Raw genomic sequence first — 14348 nt, 5'->3', positions numbered from 1 at the left:
TGTTTTTAGTTGTTGAATGTGGAGGGTCTGAGGCCAAGTGGAGCTCAAATGGCTCCGTAAGGATCAATCAGCCTTTAACACTCCTGTGGCACAAACGGAGGGGTCAATGATTCAGGTCTTTAGCATTACAACTGCCTGGCCTTTCAGATCAGCCACCTTTATTTCCCCAGGCTATCTTCCTGGAAGAGGAAGGGGTGCTCAGGCTTCTAAATCTTGTACTCATTCTAGAGCAAGAGTTCCCAAACTTTATTCGGCAGCAGACCCCTTTACCAAAAACTTTTAAAACCGTCGACCTACCTAGTCATTTACTTTACTTACTCACATTAATACATTTGTACAGTACTCGATATTACATATTTCACTAGATATCAAACTTTTCATTTTAATCACTTGTAATTAATGATCGAAAAAGATAAAAGGACTACGGAATATGGCATTATCTCGTGCAACATTTAATACAGGGGGTCCTCGGGCTATGACACAGTTCTGTTCCTACAACAGTGATGTCACCCGAATTTTGGTGTAAGTCGAAACACACTCTTGCTTAAGTAACTTTCCTATCTTAACACATTTGCAAAATCATAATCTAGAACATAAAAACACAAAATCTAAGCCTCAGAAAAAGGAAAAGGACATAAATATGCTGTACACTGTACTGTAGTAACAGAAAAAATGAGTGTAAAAAAATCCTTACCTTTATTCCTTCTCATGTCTCAATTTTTTTAAGTTTTTATGGGAGTGAGCATTGTAAACTCGAAACGTTGTATGTTGAAACGTTGTAACCTGAGGACCCCCTGTATCGAAACCTGCACTAATGAAAATTAGAGCAAAAAAATACGAGCAGAGATTTTTTTACATTTTTGACATTTATAAAATAAATATCCATCCATCCATCCATTATCCAACCCGCTACATGTATATCCTAACTACAGGGTCACGGGGGTCTGCTAGAGCCAATCCCAGCAAACACAGGGCACAAGGCAGGAAACAAACCCCGGGCAGGGCGCCAACCCACCGCAGGGCACTAAAATAAATATGGAACTTCAAAATAAGTACAAATAGTCCAAGCTGTACTATCTGCATTTCTTTTTTGGTTCGGTCATATTATTATCTGAAGAAATAAAAACTTTTATTAACAAACAATTTTGACAGCCCCAGTGATAAAAAAAAAACTAAAAAAAAAACAATAAAGTATGTACTTACTTGAAACAGAAGATTTGTGTTCAAACTCGAATAAGTAAACTGTGTCCTCTGGTTTTCATTTTCGTAGTACTGCTCCTCAATAAATAATTATATTCAAAGTTCAAATCACAAATACGTACATGTCACATCAAACAAACCAATTTATATTGTTTTATGAAAGCAGGACCATACAAGACTGACAGATTCTGCTAATATCGAATATCCGTCGTCTCGTCTCACCGCGAGCAACTGTGAACATGCAACGGTTTTTCCTGTCCGCACTTGCTTTGATACGTTCGATAAGACAATGCACAGTCATGTTTGTGCTACATGTATTTTCATGCATTCTTACGTGTGACTCTTTTAACGATACATTTTACCTTTTCGTTCGCAAGTTTGGTATGTAATGTGTTTTTATTAAAAAAGTGTGTTTTTTTTATAATTATTTTACTTCTTAATTAGGTGCCTATTGGAATCATAGATATTTTGAAGTAACAAACAAATAGCAGTAGTAAGGGGGTCTATTTTTGCTGTCGTCGACCCCTAAATTTTTTTATTGAAACTATCGACCCCTAGAAAGTTCAAATCGACCCCAGGGGGTCGATATCGACCATTTTGGGAACTCTTGTTCTAGAGGCTTAAAAATTCTACCTGCATTTTTCAACATGCCTTCCCCATAAAACTGCACACCACATAGCTGACACTTAACGAAAGTTCTTACCTGATTAAATCTATATATATATATATATATATATAGACACACACATATATATATATTGTCACACACGTGTGCATGGGGGGCAGCTGAAGGGCTTAGAAAATACTGATTATACATCTGCCCAGGGGGGCGGCACGCTGGCGCTCTTTCTGAGTTCTCTGCAGGTCTTACCCGGGAAATCCCACCAGGAGCCGCCATTTCCAGGAAGGACACATCACCTCCGGTTCCGGCCCCAAGGATGAGGTCACTTCCGATTCCGGCCCCAAGGATGATGTCACTTCCAGTTCCGGCCCAGAGGACGACATCACTTCTGCCCTCTGTACTATAAAGCCCACTGCCTTTGCTCTGGCAGGCAGTTCTGTTTTGGACTCTGTTGTGTAAACTGTTATACAATGCCTCAAATACTTTTGCAGCCAGGATACCGCATTAAACGGGTGGCTGCCCCAAACCTTTCCACGCCTCAAGTCTCTACTTATTACTATATATATATATATATATATATATATATATATATATATATATATATATATATATATATATATATATATATATATATTTAAAAAAGTCAATGTGTGTATGTGTGTGCATGTTTCAGCAGCACTTCTGAATGGCTGGAGCGATTTTCATGAAACTTGGTACACATGTTTCTCAATGGTCAACTAAAAATTCTGTAGGGTGAAATCAACCTTAACTCACACCCTTCTGGGTAGGATGGGGGTGATCTTACGGTCTTGTATGCATGTGATCATCCAGTTGACACTCGGAACGACCACCAGAGGGCGAACTGGAGGTGACTGTCAGCATTCTTTATGTTTGAGCACCACCATCGCGCCCGCCTGTTGCTTTTGAAATTAAATAGAGTTGGCTGGGTTGGTATCCCAACTATTTTTGGGACTCATTCTGTCTTTGTGACTCAAACAGCCATATATATATCTTACTGTAAATATGAACGTCTGCGCGTGGAAGTGTGTGTGTCTGTCTGGCCCGGAAGTGAGAAGTAGAGTCGGGGTAAGGGCTCCAGCTCCGAGGATACACAAGCGAGGCCAGCACACTGGCAAAAGGAAACCTCCTAAGAAAGTCAGCCGCTTAGCTGCTAATGCACAAATGATGTGAGCACGTCGGAAACACGAATCCTCCTAGGAGGGAGATGCCCAGAGTAGTTCTAACCCACCCCCATCTGGGTAGGGTGGGGGTGATCTTGCGGTCTTGTATGCATGTGATCATCCAGTTGACACTCAGAACGACCACCAGAGGGCGAACTGGAGGTGACTGCCAGCATTCTTCATGTCTGAGTGCCACCGCGCGCCTGTTGCTTTTGAAATTAAATACAGCAGGCTGGTTCTTAGCATCAACTGGATGATAACATACATACAAGACCGCAATACAAACACATTAGTGAGTCTTCATTGTTTGTTAATTTATTTTTATTTTTGAAGTTGTGTTTTTTATATTATATTTTTCTCAAACAATTAAAAAAAAACAAAAAAAAACACTTTATTTTCCTCCGGGGCAGCAACGCTGGGTATTTCAGCTAGTAGGGTAATAAATGTGCCTGAACAACAACTGAGTTATCCAGCTTCCCATTTTAAAATGAGATATTGTTAGACGTTAATAAAGAATACGCACATTTTCAACATATCTGCTAGATGTGACTCTCCGTTACAGCAAGTCTCCAAATTTCAATAAAGTTGGTCAACTGGAAGTGTCAAGGAGAGACAGACATTGCAGTAGCTGCTTGTACTGGAGGATAAAAATCATCACTTTTTAAAACTGCAGACTGGCTCTACTAAGTTTTTAATTTTGCTCAAATGAACTGTGATAAACTATAAAGGAAAATTGACAAAAGCAATTTACCTTGAAGGCAACAAACATTATTTTTTTTTTAATGTGAACAATAATTTATAACTTTAAAGCATTTGTCTTATTATCTATATAGTTTGTGGCGCATTTAGCTCAAAATGTTCAGACGGTTTACAACTTAGTAGTAAAGAATCAGAGACAAGAAGAGATGGCACAGGTAAGTATGAGGATTAAAGCTTTTAGGCAGAGCCGTCCATCGGCAGGATAGCTAGCCAGCCATATGTCAGTATTACCACATGGTCTAGAACTTCACCTGAATGTTTAACATAAATAATGATTATATTTGGGTGCAACACCAAAGACAAGATATGTCAGAAGGAGGGATACCATCCCATTTGGACATCGGAGAACACAAGTTATGCTTCAGCCCTATTGCTGAATCAAAAAGCTGCTCTGGGCAACTTCTACCTTTAAAATTGCTACTGATTTTCAGACTATATACATATCTTATTTTTTTATTATACTTCTTTAGTGGCTCATCGATGGATTGCTGCCTCACAATGCTGAGTTTAATATTGGGATGCCCGCTGTGTGAAGCAGGCATATTTTAAAACTACCAGGCTAAGATTTGCCCGGTCCGAATGTCTACTGGAATTATTCTACTTTAATAAATATCACATTGGATTTCAATTTCTATACTTTGCCTTTATGTCTAGAGTGATTCAAGTAATGAATTAAATACAGGGCACCTGGTGTAGGGGAGATTGCCACTTTATCTTTTCTACAGCGTTATCAGGGTGATGAGGGCACCCCAATAATGTGGTAAAAGTAAGACACTGTTGGTTGATAAGTGGCATATAACCAAAGGGTGTATTAACCTTCATGTGTCGAGGATATGCTTAGGGATCAAAGTAGCATTTCTAGTGCAAAGTCCAGTTTCTCATAGCACTACCCATGGACCAAATGCAAGTCTGCTTCAATGGTAGTTCCTGCCGTCACGTCTCCTCAAACACAACAGTCAGGCACCTTGGACGTGAATTCTGCTAGCCAGCTGATGGTAGCCTGACGCCTCCTACCCCTGGAGGCTTTGTGAGGGACCACTTGGGAGGTTCTGCACACCTGATCAGCTTTCTGGTAAGTCCACTGGGAAGAGCAAGGGAGTGAAACCTCTGACAACTCTGAACGTGCGTTTGGGCACTTCTTAGAAAACACTGGAGCCAAGGGACATGTCGACAACAAGAGGGAGAGCTCAGCAGGGGCCAGTGCAGAGGCAGACAAGGGGAGAAACAGAGAGATCTCCCTCCGGGGTTTATGATAATGAGAACACCACTCACACAAAGCGTGGCCTGCAGATACTGAAGGATTCACAGAATCCATGATGATTTACTGGAGCTCATTTAGAAGGAGTTTTATAGGATTTCAGATGAATGACTGAAGTGTGGTGAGTTAGTGAATTAGAAGGTGACTTTCAAATGACTTGCACTACATTTAAGTCATCACTGTTGCAATGCTAGTTTGGACTGTAGATATTAAAATGTAATTTTACCTCTGTAAGAGTGCAGTCAAGAAAGAAAGAAAGAAAGAAAGAAAGAAAGAAAGAAAGAAAGAAAGAAAGAAAGAAAGAAAGAAAGAAAGAAAGAAAGAAAGGGCATTTTTGTGCCTGTCACAGTGAGTAGCACCTCAACATTTTATAAAAAGAACAGAACACAGTGTCAATAAAAAATATTTACCCTTTAAAGTTTTCTTGTTCTACAACACTGATTCCCATTAGTGTTAACTTGGCTTTTTTCGTACTGATCAGCAGAAAAGGACCTGCCCATCTACATCCTTCCAGTACCTCCTTAATGGTCAGGATGCCAGGCCATCAATCCGACACACACTCTTTCTCTGTATTATATATACATATACTAGGGGGCTCTGCCCCCTGCTCGCTTCCCTCGCCAACCCCCGTGCAGGCCCTACGTGCTCGTCATTTCCCAGATCTGCCGCTTGCTTCGGATCGTGCTGTGCTTTTGGATAAACACGAATATCAACTCTGTCTTTGATATCTCTGTCTTTCGAAACTATTATCGCTGACAATTCGTCACACGTTGGTTTATTATACAGTACGATATGCGAGCGTGATCTTTTGGATTCATATAGAAATCTAAGAAAACGTCTTTGTCCGTCTTTTTCAGATAAATTTAAATTTAGTGCGATACTTTTGGACGTATGGATTTGTATCCATTATTGGCTGTACAATTTCTAATACATCTGATCATTTAACTCTTTCGATTCTTTGTTGCATCGTTTCTCCGTGATCATAAATATAAACCTGACCGAATTGTGGATTTTTTCAAAATTAAACTTGTAGTAGCTTTAATTGTTGCGGGACCACAGATTCTCATAGTGTATGGTCCTGAATGGTGTACATCTATGTTTTAAGCATTGAATGATGCGAACGCAAACAGATTATTGTAAATTCGGATATTTTGCCTGTAGTATTTCTCCAAATAACAAATCTTTTAATTCTCACGGATACACCTCTTCATTGGGAGGAAAGACTACTTTTCCTAAATGGCAACACGAATTAGACGATCTACAAGTCTCTGACTTAAACTTTAAAGCCAAACAATATAAATATACTTCTGTCATATCACCTATGTCCATATATTCCATCTCTTTTTGCTGTTCTGTTATTTCACCAAGTAATAATTTCCGTTTGTTTGCACTAATGTGATCTTTACTATCAGTTTTTTAAGACATTTGAATTTTAGTACTTTCATTATTTCTAACCCGCTCTGCATGTGTATCGCGCCAATGTTTTTGAACCTCTTTACAATGTTCTACTTTGTCTTCTACTCTTTGTCTTTTATTTCCAGCCACGGGCATGGTTAAATCTCTTGGCAAAACGTCTCATCTTGCGGGACTTGAAATTATCTTTCTGAAAAAGTCTTGTCTCGTCCCAGGATTTTTTAATATAATAGAGAGATACTGTATATACATACATACATAGCATACGGAAAGTATTCACAGCGCATCACTTTTTCCACATTTTATTATGTTACAGCCTTATTCCAAAATGGATTAAATTCATTTTTTTCCTCAGAATTCTACACACAACACCCCATAATGACAACGTGAAAAAAGTTTACTTGAGGTTTTTGCAAATTTATTATAAATAAAAACTGAGAAATCCATGTACATAAGTATTCACAGCCTTTGCTCAATACTTTGTCGATGCACCTTTGGCAGCAATTCTAGCCTCAAGTCTTTTTGAATATGATGCCACAAGCTTGGCACACCTATCCTTGGCCAGTTTAGCCCATTCCTCTTTGCAGCACCTCTCAAGCTCCATCAGGTTGGATGGGAAGCGTCGGTGCACAGCCATTTTAAGATCTCTCCAGAGATGTTCAATCAGATTCAAGTCTGGGCCACTCAAGGACATTCACAGAGTTGTCCTGAAGCCACTCCTTTGATATCTTGGCTGTGTGCTTAGGGTCGTTGTCCTGCTGAAAGATGAACCGTCGCCCCAGTCTCAGGTCAAGAGCGCTCTGGAGCAGGTTTTCATCCAGGATGTCTCTGTACATTGCTGCAGTCATCTTTCCCTTTATCCTGACTAGTCTCCCAGTTCCTGCCCCCCACAGCATGATGCTGCCACCACCATGCTTCACTGTAGGGATGATAATGGCCTGGTAATGAGCGGTGCCTGGTTTCCTCCAAACGTGACGCCTGGCATTCACACCAAAGAGTTCAATCTTTGTCTCATCAGACCAGAGAATTTTGTTTCTCATGGTCTGAGAGTCCTTCAGGTGCCTTTTGGCAAACTCCAGGCGGGCTGCCATGTGCCTTTTACTAAGGAGTGGCTTCCGTCTGGCCACTCTACCATACAGGCCTGATTGGTGGATTGCTGCAGAGATGGTTGTCCTTCTGGAAGGTTCTCCTCTCTCCACAGAGGACCTCTGGAGCTCTGACAGAGTGACCATCGGTTCTTGTCACCTCCTGACTAAGGCCTTCTCCCCGATCGCTCAGTTTAGATGGCCGGCCAGCTCTAGGAAGAGTCCTGGTGGTTTCGAACTTCTTCCACTTACGGATGATGGAGGCCACTGTTCTCATTGGGACCTTCAAAGCAGCAGAAATTTTTCTGTAACCTTCCCCAGATTTGTGCCTCGAGACAATCCTGTCTCGGAGGTCTACAGACAATTCCTTTGACTTCATGCTTGGTTTGTGCTCTGACATGAACTGTCAACTGTGGGACCTTCTATAGACAGGTGTGTGCCTTTCCAAATCATGTCCAGTCAACTGAATTGACCACAGGTGGACTCCAATTAAACATCTCAAGGATGATCAGGGGAAACAGGATGCACCTGAGCTCAATTTGGAGCTTCATGGCAAAGGCTGTGAATACTTATGTACATGTGCTTTCTCAGTTTTTATTTTTAATAAATTTGCAAAAACCTCAAGTAAACTTTTTCACGTTGTCATTATGGGGTGTTGTGTGTAGAATTCTGAGGAAAAAAATGAATTTAATCCATTTTGGAATAAGACTGTAACATAACAAAATGTGGAAAAGTGATGCTGTGAATACTTTACAGATGCACTATATATATATATATATATATATATATATATATATATATATATATATATATATATATATATATATATATACACACACACATACATACATACATATAGACAAGGGGGGACCCAAAAATAACGAGAATTTTTTTCTGGAGGCTGGAGGGGCCTTAATTCCAACATTTGCCACTAGGTGCGTGTATTAGACTGCCCTCTGCATCATTTGGCCAAGTGGCGTCCTTGAAGTGCTCAAGCGATTACATAATGCAGTGTGGAGAAAACGACCCAATTGTGGCGATTAGGCTGTATGACAATAATAATTATATAAATAAATAAATAAATACATAAATTAAAAATAATAATAATACAGATACAATAATCTGTATCACAATAATGCTCCCATTCAGACAGCATTGAGTCTGCGGCAGTTTCTCACGGTAAACGGGATGACAACAATTTCTCACACCCCTCTACTCCCCGGACTTTGCGCCCTGCGATTTTTTTTTCTTATTTTCAAGAATGAAGAGGGACCTTAAAGGAAAGCGTTTTTCAGGATGTTGAGGAGGTCAAGGAGCAAACGACGGAGGCACTGAAGGCTATCACTTTAAAAGAGTTTCAGAACAGTTTTGAACAGTGGAAAAAGCGGTGGGACAATTGCATTGTGTCTCAGGGAGAGTATTTTGAGGGTGATTCAATTTTGGAAATGTTCTGAGAAATATACGATTAAAAAAAAAGATTCTCGTTATTTTTGGGTCGCCCCCATACATTTTGTGTCTTTTTGTTGGTGTTGCAAGACTGTCACAATTCTGAATGAATATATCATTCATTGTACTACATACACAACAGTAAACTTCATGTGCTGTTACATATTAAAGGCACTAGATAAAGCAGAAAAAACATTGTTCGACAGATCTAACTTGCACAGTAAGACTTTACTTGGTGAAAAATATCACATTAGTAACACTTCATCAGGATGCACAGCAAAGTGGGAAACATGACAAAACTAAACTGCTTCTGATCTGTTTACTGCCCAGCGTGACAGGAGAGATGGCTGCTTTGTGTACCCACCTGTGGAGACGCGATAAAAAACCGTGCAGACGGGAGGTAAGCAGAGAGTTAGCATAGAAAGAAGGGGGTAAAGTGAAACTCATCTAAGCAATTAGATAGACCCTGGAGCTACCAGTCAGGAGCCATTAATAAAGCACAAAATAAAGAGGAGACAATACCTGTTTGTGGCATCTCAGTTGGGTGCCAGGACTGCTAATGGCGATGAGAACAGACTGCCCCACGGTGAACTGTCACGTCATCATGTCTGAATCCAAATTCTCAGAAAGACTGCAAGGAAAAAGACTGATAAGAGGAGCAGATACAACGTCAGGCAGGAGACCAGTGGGCATACGAGTGTACAGCACAAGGCCGCTGGCTCAGTCTAAACCACCGACTCCATGTAAGATCCAGGACGGCTCACATTACATGCCAGTCCTCACATTTTCAACACATGGAAGTGCTATATCTAAAATGTGGTTTGGTGAGGAAGTCGCTACTAATGTGTGCTATATAAAATAAGAACTCTATTTCAGTCCCCACCGCTTATTCCTTATATGAGCCTGAGAAACTCATAAGTGGTTCAGAACTTTATAGGTCATTACTATCACGTGAAATTAAAACTGCTCAACACAGACCATGTTGTCACTCTCACCTAACGAAACAAAAGCTGTAGAAATACAGAGATAGTTGTACTGTACCTGGGAAGAGTTTCTGGATGCTGTGGACTATGAAAGGTGCTACACGAGCAGTCAAAAGTTTTAGAACACCTCAATATTTCCAGGTTTTCTTCAGATTTAATCAACTGAAATGCAATGAACAACCTGCAATGGTGAAAAAGGAAGCAGCAAGCTGCCAGGGGTTCACATTTAAAGTTTAGTTTAGCAAAAAGTGAAAAAAAGGACAGGGAATAACAAATAGGTTACAATCTACAGATGTTCTGAAGCAATTCATGTGAATGAAGCCTTGCAAACAATTTGCACAGGTGTCCCAACTTGTGTTGATTACTTAAAAACCCTCCATGTGTTTTAAAGCAGCACCCTCTGAGGTACTACGTCGACAATATTCCAGTGATAATGGCAAGAAAACAGCAATTAACAAATGAAATGAGACCAAACACTATTATCCTTAGAAGTGGAGTCTTTTCGTTTAGAGAAATTGCAAACAAAATCAAAGTGTCAGTGAGTCCAGTGGTGTCCTACAAAATCCAAAGGCAACTGGAAACTGGAAGAAACTCTGATAGGAGGAGCTCAGGCAGAGCCAAAGTCACAAGCCAATCAGAAGACGAGTTTCCGAGGGTCACCAGCTGACATGATCACAGGACAACAGCTTCAAGCATAACTTAACAGTCCAGGTCGACAAAAGCAAGTGTCAGTTTATACTGTGAAGACGAGACTTTGTGCTTCAGGCGAGTGGCCGTAAGAAAGCCATTCCGGAAAGGACAAAACAGGGCCTTGAAACACTGCAGAATGGAAGAAAGTCTCATGGAACAATGAATGAAACTTTGAAATCTTTGGTTTGGCTCCAGCAGACCCCCGTGACCCTGTAGTTAGGATATAGCGGGTTGGATAATGGATGGAAATCTTTGGTTCACCATGCAGGGTGTTTGTGTGCCGTCGAGTTGGTGACAGGATGGTTCCTCAGTGTGTGACACTAACTGTCAAACATGGAGAAGGAAGTGTGATGGTCTGGGATTCTTTTGCTGAAGGCAGAGTTGGTGACTCGCACAGAGTGACTGGCATTCTGAATCAAAAGGGTCACCACAGTTTGGATGTTATATCAGCAAAAGGTGGCTAATTTGATTAATTAAAAATTGGAATATGATTTTGTATGTTTAATGGTTCCTTGACTTATTTTTGTTTTTTATTTGCCATTATTTGTTTTATGCCTTGATTTCATGAAACATTAAGACATTAAACTGCATGCATTTCCCTAAAAACTGAGGTGTTCTTAAACTTTTGACCGATAGTGAAACGGCAAGGTCACTTGCTCCCTACCTGTTAGGCCTTGAGTAACCCAATTACATTGCCCATGAAGTCGACTTCTAGTCGCGGGTATGCCAATCTCGCTGACTTCAGCTGCTGATCTCACCACTGGACCACGTTACTTTACACAACTGAAAGTCATTGAGCAGGTCACATTTAGCGACTGCTTGCCGACGTTCCAGCACAGCTGTGCTTGCCTCTTCTTCATGAGGTCTGAGGGTGCCAGCATAGTACAACGGGTTATCAGGATTAACAGCGAGTCCAGCCATAGTCTCTTATTTTTCCTCCTTTATTCTGTTATGGTGCATAAAGCAAAAGATGCTTCAGACAGATGAGTCTCTATTCTGTTTGTGAGGTCCAAAGTAGGGAATCCACTCCCGGATGGGTTTATCCATTCCCGGGAATTCGAGAATCCCGCATGTCATTCTCGGGAATCCCGGGCTTCCCGGGATGACACAATGCACGGGCATCTCATATGAGAACGGTTTTAGAGCGACCGTCACTTATTGTTAATAAAACTACTGAAGTATGTTGACACCAATAAAAGACTAACCTTATCTACAAGCAGTTCATGCTGTCATATAAGTACATGTATCTAGTTCAGGAGTGCCCAATGCGTCGATCGCGATCGACCGGTAGATTGCATTGCATTCAAAAAACATTTTTTTTAAACGTTAGTCTATCATATATCCTCCCTATGGCATTTGCCACTTGATTGACATACAGTGCGGCCAGTCTGAGATCTCCTTTCTTCTAACACACTGGTCATCCCGCACGCACGATCAAACGTGCAAGCTACTGCAAAACTCCAGCTGTGATCTAGTTAGCCTTCCAATTTATATCGACTAAAAAATTGTTTGGGGAGGGTATGGGCTTTATGTGTAATTAGAAGAGGATTTTTTTTTCTCACAATGTCACAATCGAAGTGCGTTTGTCTGATCTGTCAATCTATCACTGCTATTCCAAAGAAGGAAAATGGGGAAAGGTACTTTTGAACTGTTCATAAAAACTACGAAACTGACGTCCTTCCAAAAAGCGATCTGAGAAAAGAGAGGGAACTAAAATTGCAGTTAAGCAGACAGTCGTCATTTTTCTGTCAGCTGAATTCAAAAGCTCCTTGACTGCATTATTCAGCTCTACTTATTTATGTGAGTCAGCCTTTTCCCACATCCAAATACTGTAGGGACCATAAATGTATTGAATTGTTATTGTGCCATAAAGGTTATTCAGTTATGGAAGGTACAACAACATACATTTTATGTATAAAGTATACTCAGTGTGTAAGTGTATGTATATATATATATATATATATATATATATATATATATATATATATATATAGTCACAAGAATGAGACATACCCAGATAAAGGTTTGGGGCAGCCACCCGTATAATCTGCTATCCCGGCTGCAAAGTCGTTTTTATAGAAATACAGAGCACTGAAGTGCATACAACCGAGTCCAAAACAAGACTGAGGGAAAAGGGAAAAACGGCAGGCTGTTAAAGGGGAAGACAGGAAGTGAGGTCATAAGGATCGGGCACGTGTTCATCACTCATTGGATCAAGCCCGGACGTGACATCAGAGGGGCCGGAGCTGGTAAGGTCTGTTTCCATTGGTTCGGTCCCGGAAGTGACGTCAAGAGAGCCAGCTGGAATCTCCCGGGAATGGTCTACAGGGAAGGGAGAAAAAGAGTCAGTGCACTCTGCCACATCCAGGCATGCCTCAGAACTGCCTTCACTCAAGCCCTTTAGCTGCCTCCCATGTGTAAGTGTGTGACAATATATATATATACTTTTTAATGTAGGTAGATCATTTCAACCTGGTCATTTTAAAAGTAGCTTGCAAGCCGAAAAACTGTGGGCACCCCTGATGTAGTTAGTTGCGGTAATAAGAGCGTAGAAAGTATAACTTGTCCAGCGTGCAGTCGTCCAGGCGAGAGAGTACTTCGTGCAGAGTACGCCAGCTTTGCCTCCATTGAAGTAGGCGGCACAATCATCAGATACAGATACACTTATTCTAAACAACGCCCGCGCTTGCCGTTGCTGTGAAACACCGCCATTTCAGCTGTTACTGATGCATCCAGTTTCTTGTCATCATTCATTGATGGCAATTTTTTGGCACAGATAATGCAGATGCAACAGACTGACGCATTGCAATTTCAAGTTGCTGTTCAAAGCTATTGTCTGACAGACGTCAATGACGTCTTCAGTTTTCAACTATAACTCTGTTATTTCTTGATCGATTTTTACACGCTATATATGCAAACTTGGCTGTTCCCGGTTTCCCGGGAATTACAGCAGTTTCATTCCCGGGAATGCGGGAATGAAAAATGTCTGTTTACCGGGATTGGATTCCCTAGTCCAAAGCCCCCATGTTTCTTATTCCTCATCGCTGTATTCTGTGCTTTGCTCGATCTGATCAACAATCATTGGCTGTCCGCTCTCATGCACACAGAGTCCACCCCTACGACTAATGATAAAAGTTTGATCGTGTCAGCTGGGGTTGAAATAAAGTGGGTCTGTTACATTAGGTGACTGCCTCCAGCTCTCTATAATGACGTAAATGAAGGTTACCACTGGAAAACTCTGGAAAAGTCGTGTAATGTGACTTGGCTTTTAGCGGTCATGTAGTAAATACAGTATGTGACAACAGTCTGTACTCCCGAAGCACTTCAGGATTTATGCTTATTAGTAAAGGTGTTACATAAAACAAGCAGCTCACTGATTTGGTCTTAGATATGTGGAGGAAAATATCGAAACTTACAGTTTTTTCATAATTTGGAAATGGATTACGTTTAAATTTCTTCTGTGCCATTCTGATGAGGGAGGCACCCACAAGAGGAATTACATGGACTTTGTTGTATGGAATAAAATGCTGAACTAACAGACTGACATTACTGGAATTGCTTAACTTGATTCAGGATTAAAAACTGGACAGATTTTGGAAAATAAAAAAAACAAAAACACACACAGACAATCGGAGAGCCTGCTAAATCTACACAGGCACTGACTTGGATTCTTTTTGAACCCGGGATCTCGGAGCTGCTGGGTAGCAAACA

At 40.8% G+C, this 14348-nt stretch overlaps 1 long non-coding RNA gene across 1 annotated transcript in view; it reads right to left on the bottom strand.

The window, feature by feature from the left end:
• The window catches only part of LOC120540363, a 34770-nt gene extending 25224 nt beyond the window's left edge, over positions 1-9546 (bottom strand). The window contains exon 1 of the long non-coding RNA XR_005635796.1: positions 9487-9546. This is a non-coding gene — a long non-coding RNA (uncharacterized LOC120540363). The remainder of the gene's footprint in view (positions 1-9486) is intronic.
• Between the last annotated feature and the right edge of the window lie 4802 nt (positions 9547-14348).

The sequence above is a fragment of the Polypterus senegalus genome, chromosome 12 (genome assembly GCF_016835505.1).
Source record: "Polypterus senegalus isolate Bchr_013 chromosome 12, ASM1683550v1, whole genome shotgun sequence".
In the NCBI taxonomy this organism is placed as follows: Eukaryota; Metazoa; Chordata; class Cladistia; order Polypteriformes; family Polypteridae; genus Polypterus; species Polypterus senegalus.
The sequence above is the reverse complement of the archived record's forward strand: the minus strand, read 5'-3'. Positions and strand labels throughout refer to the sequence as shown.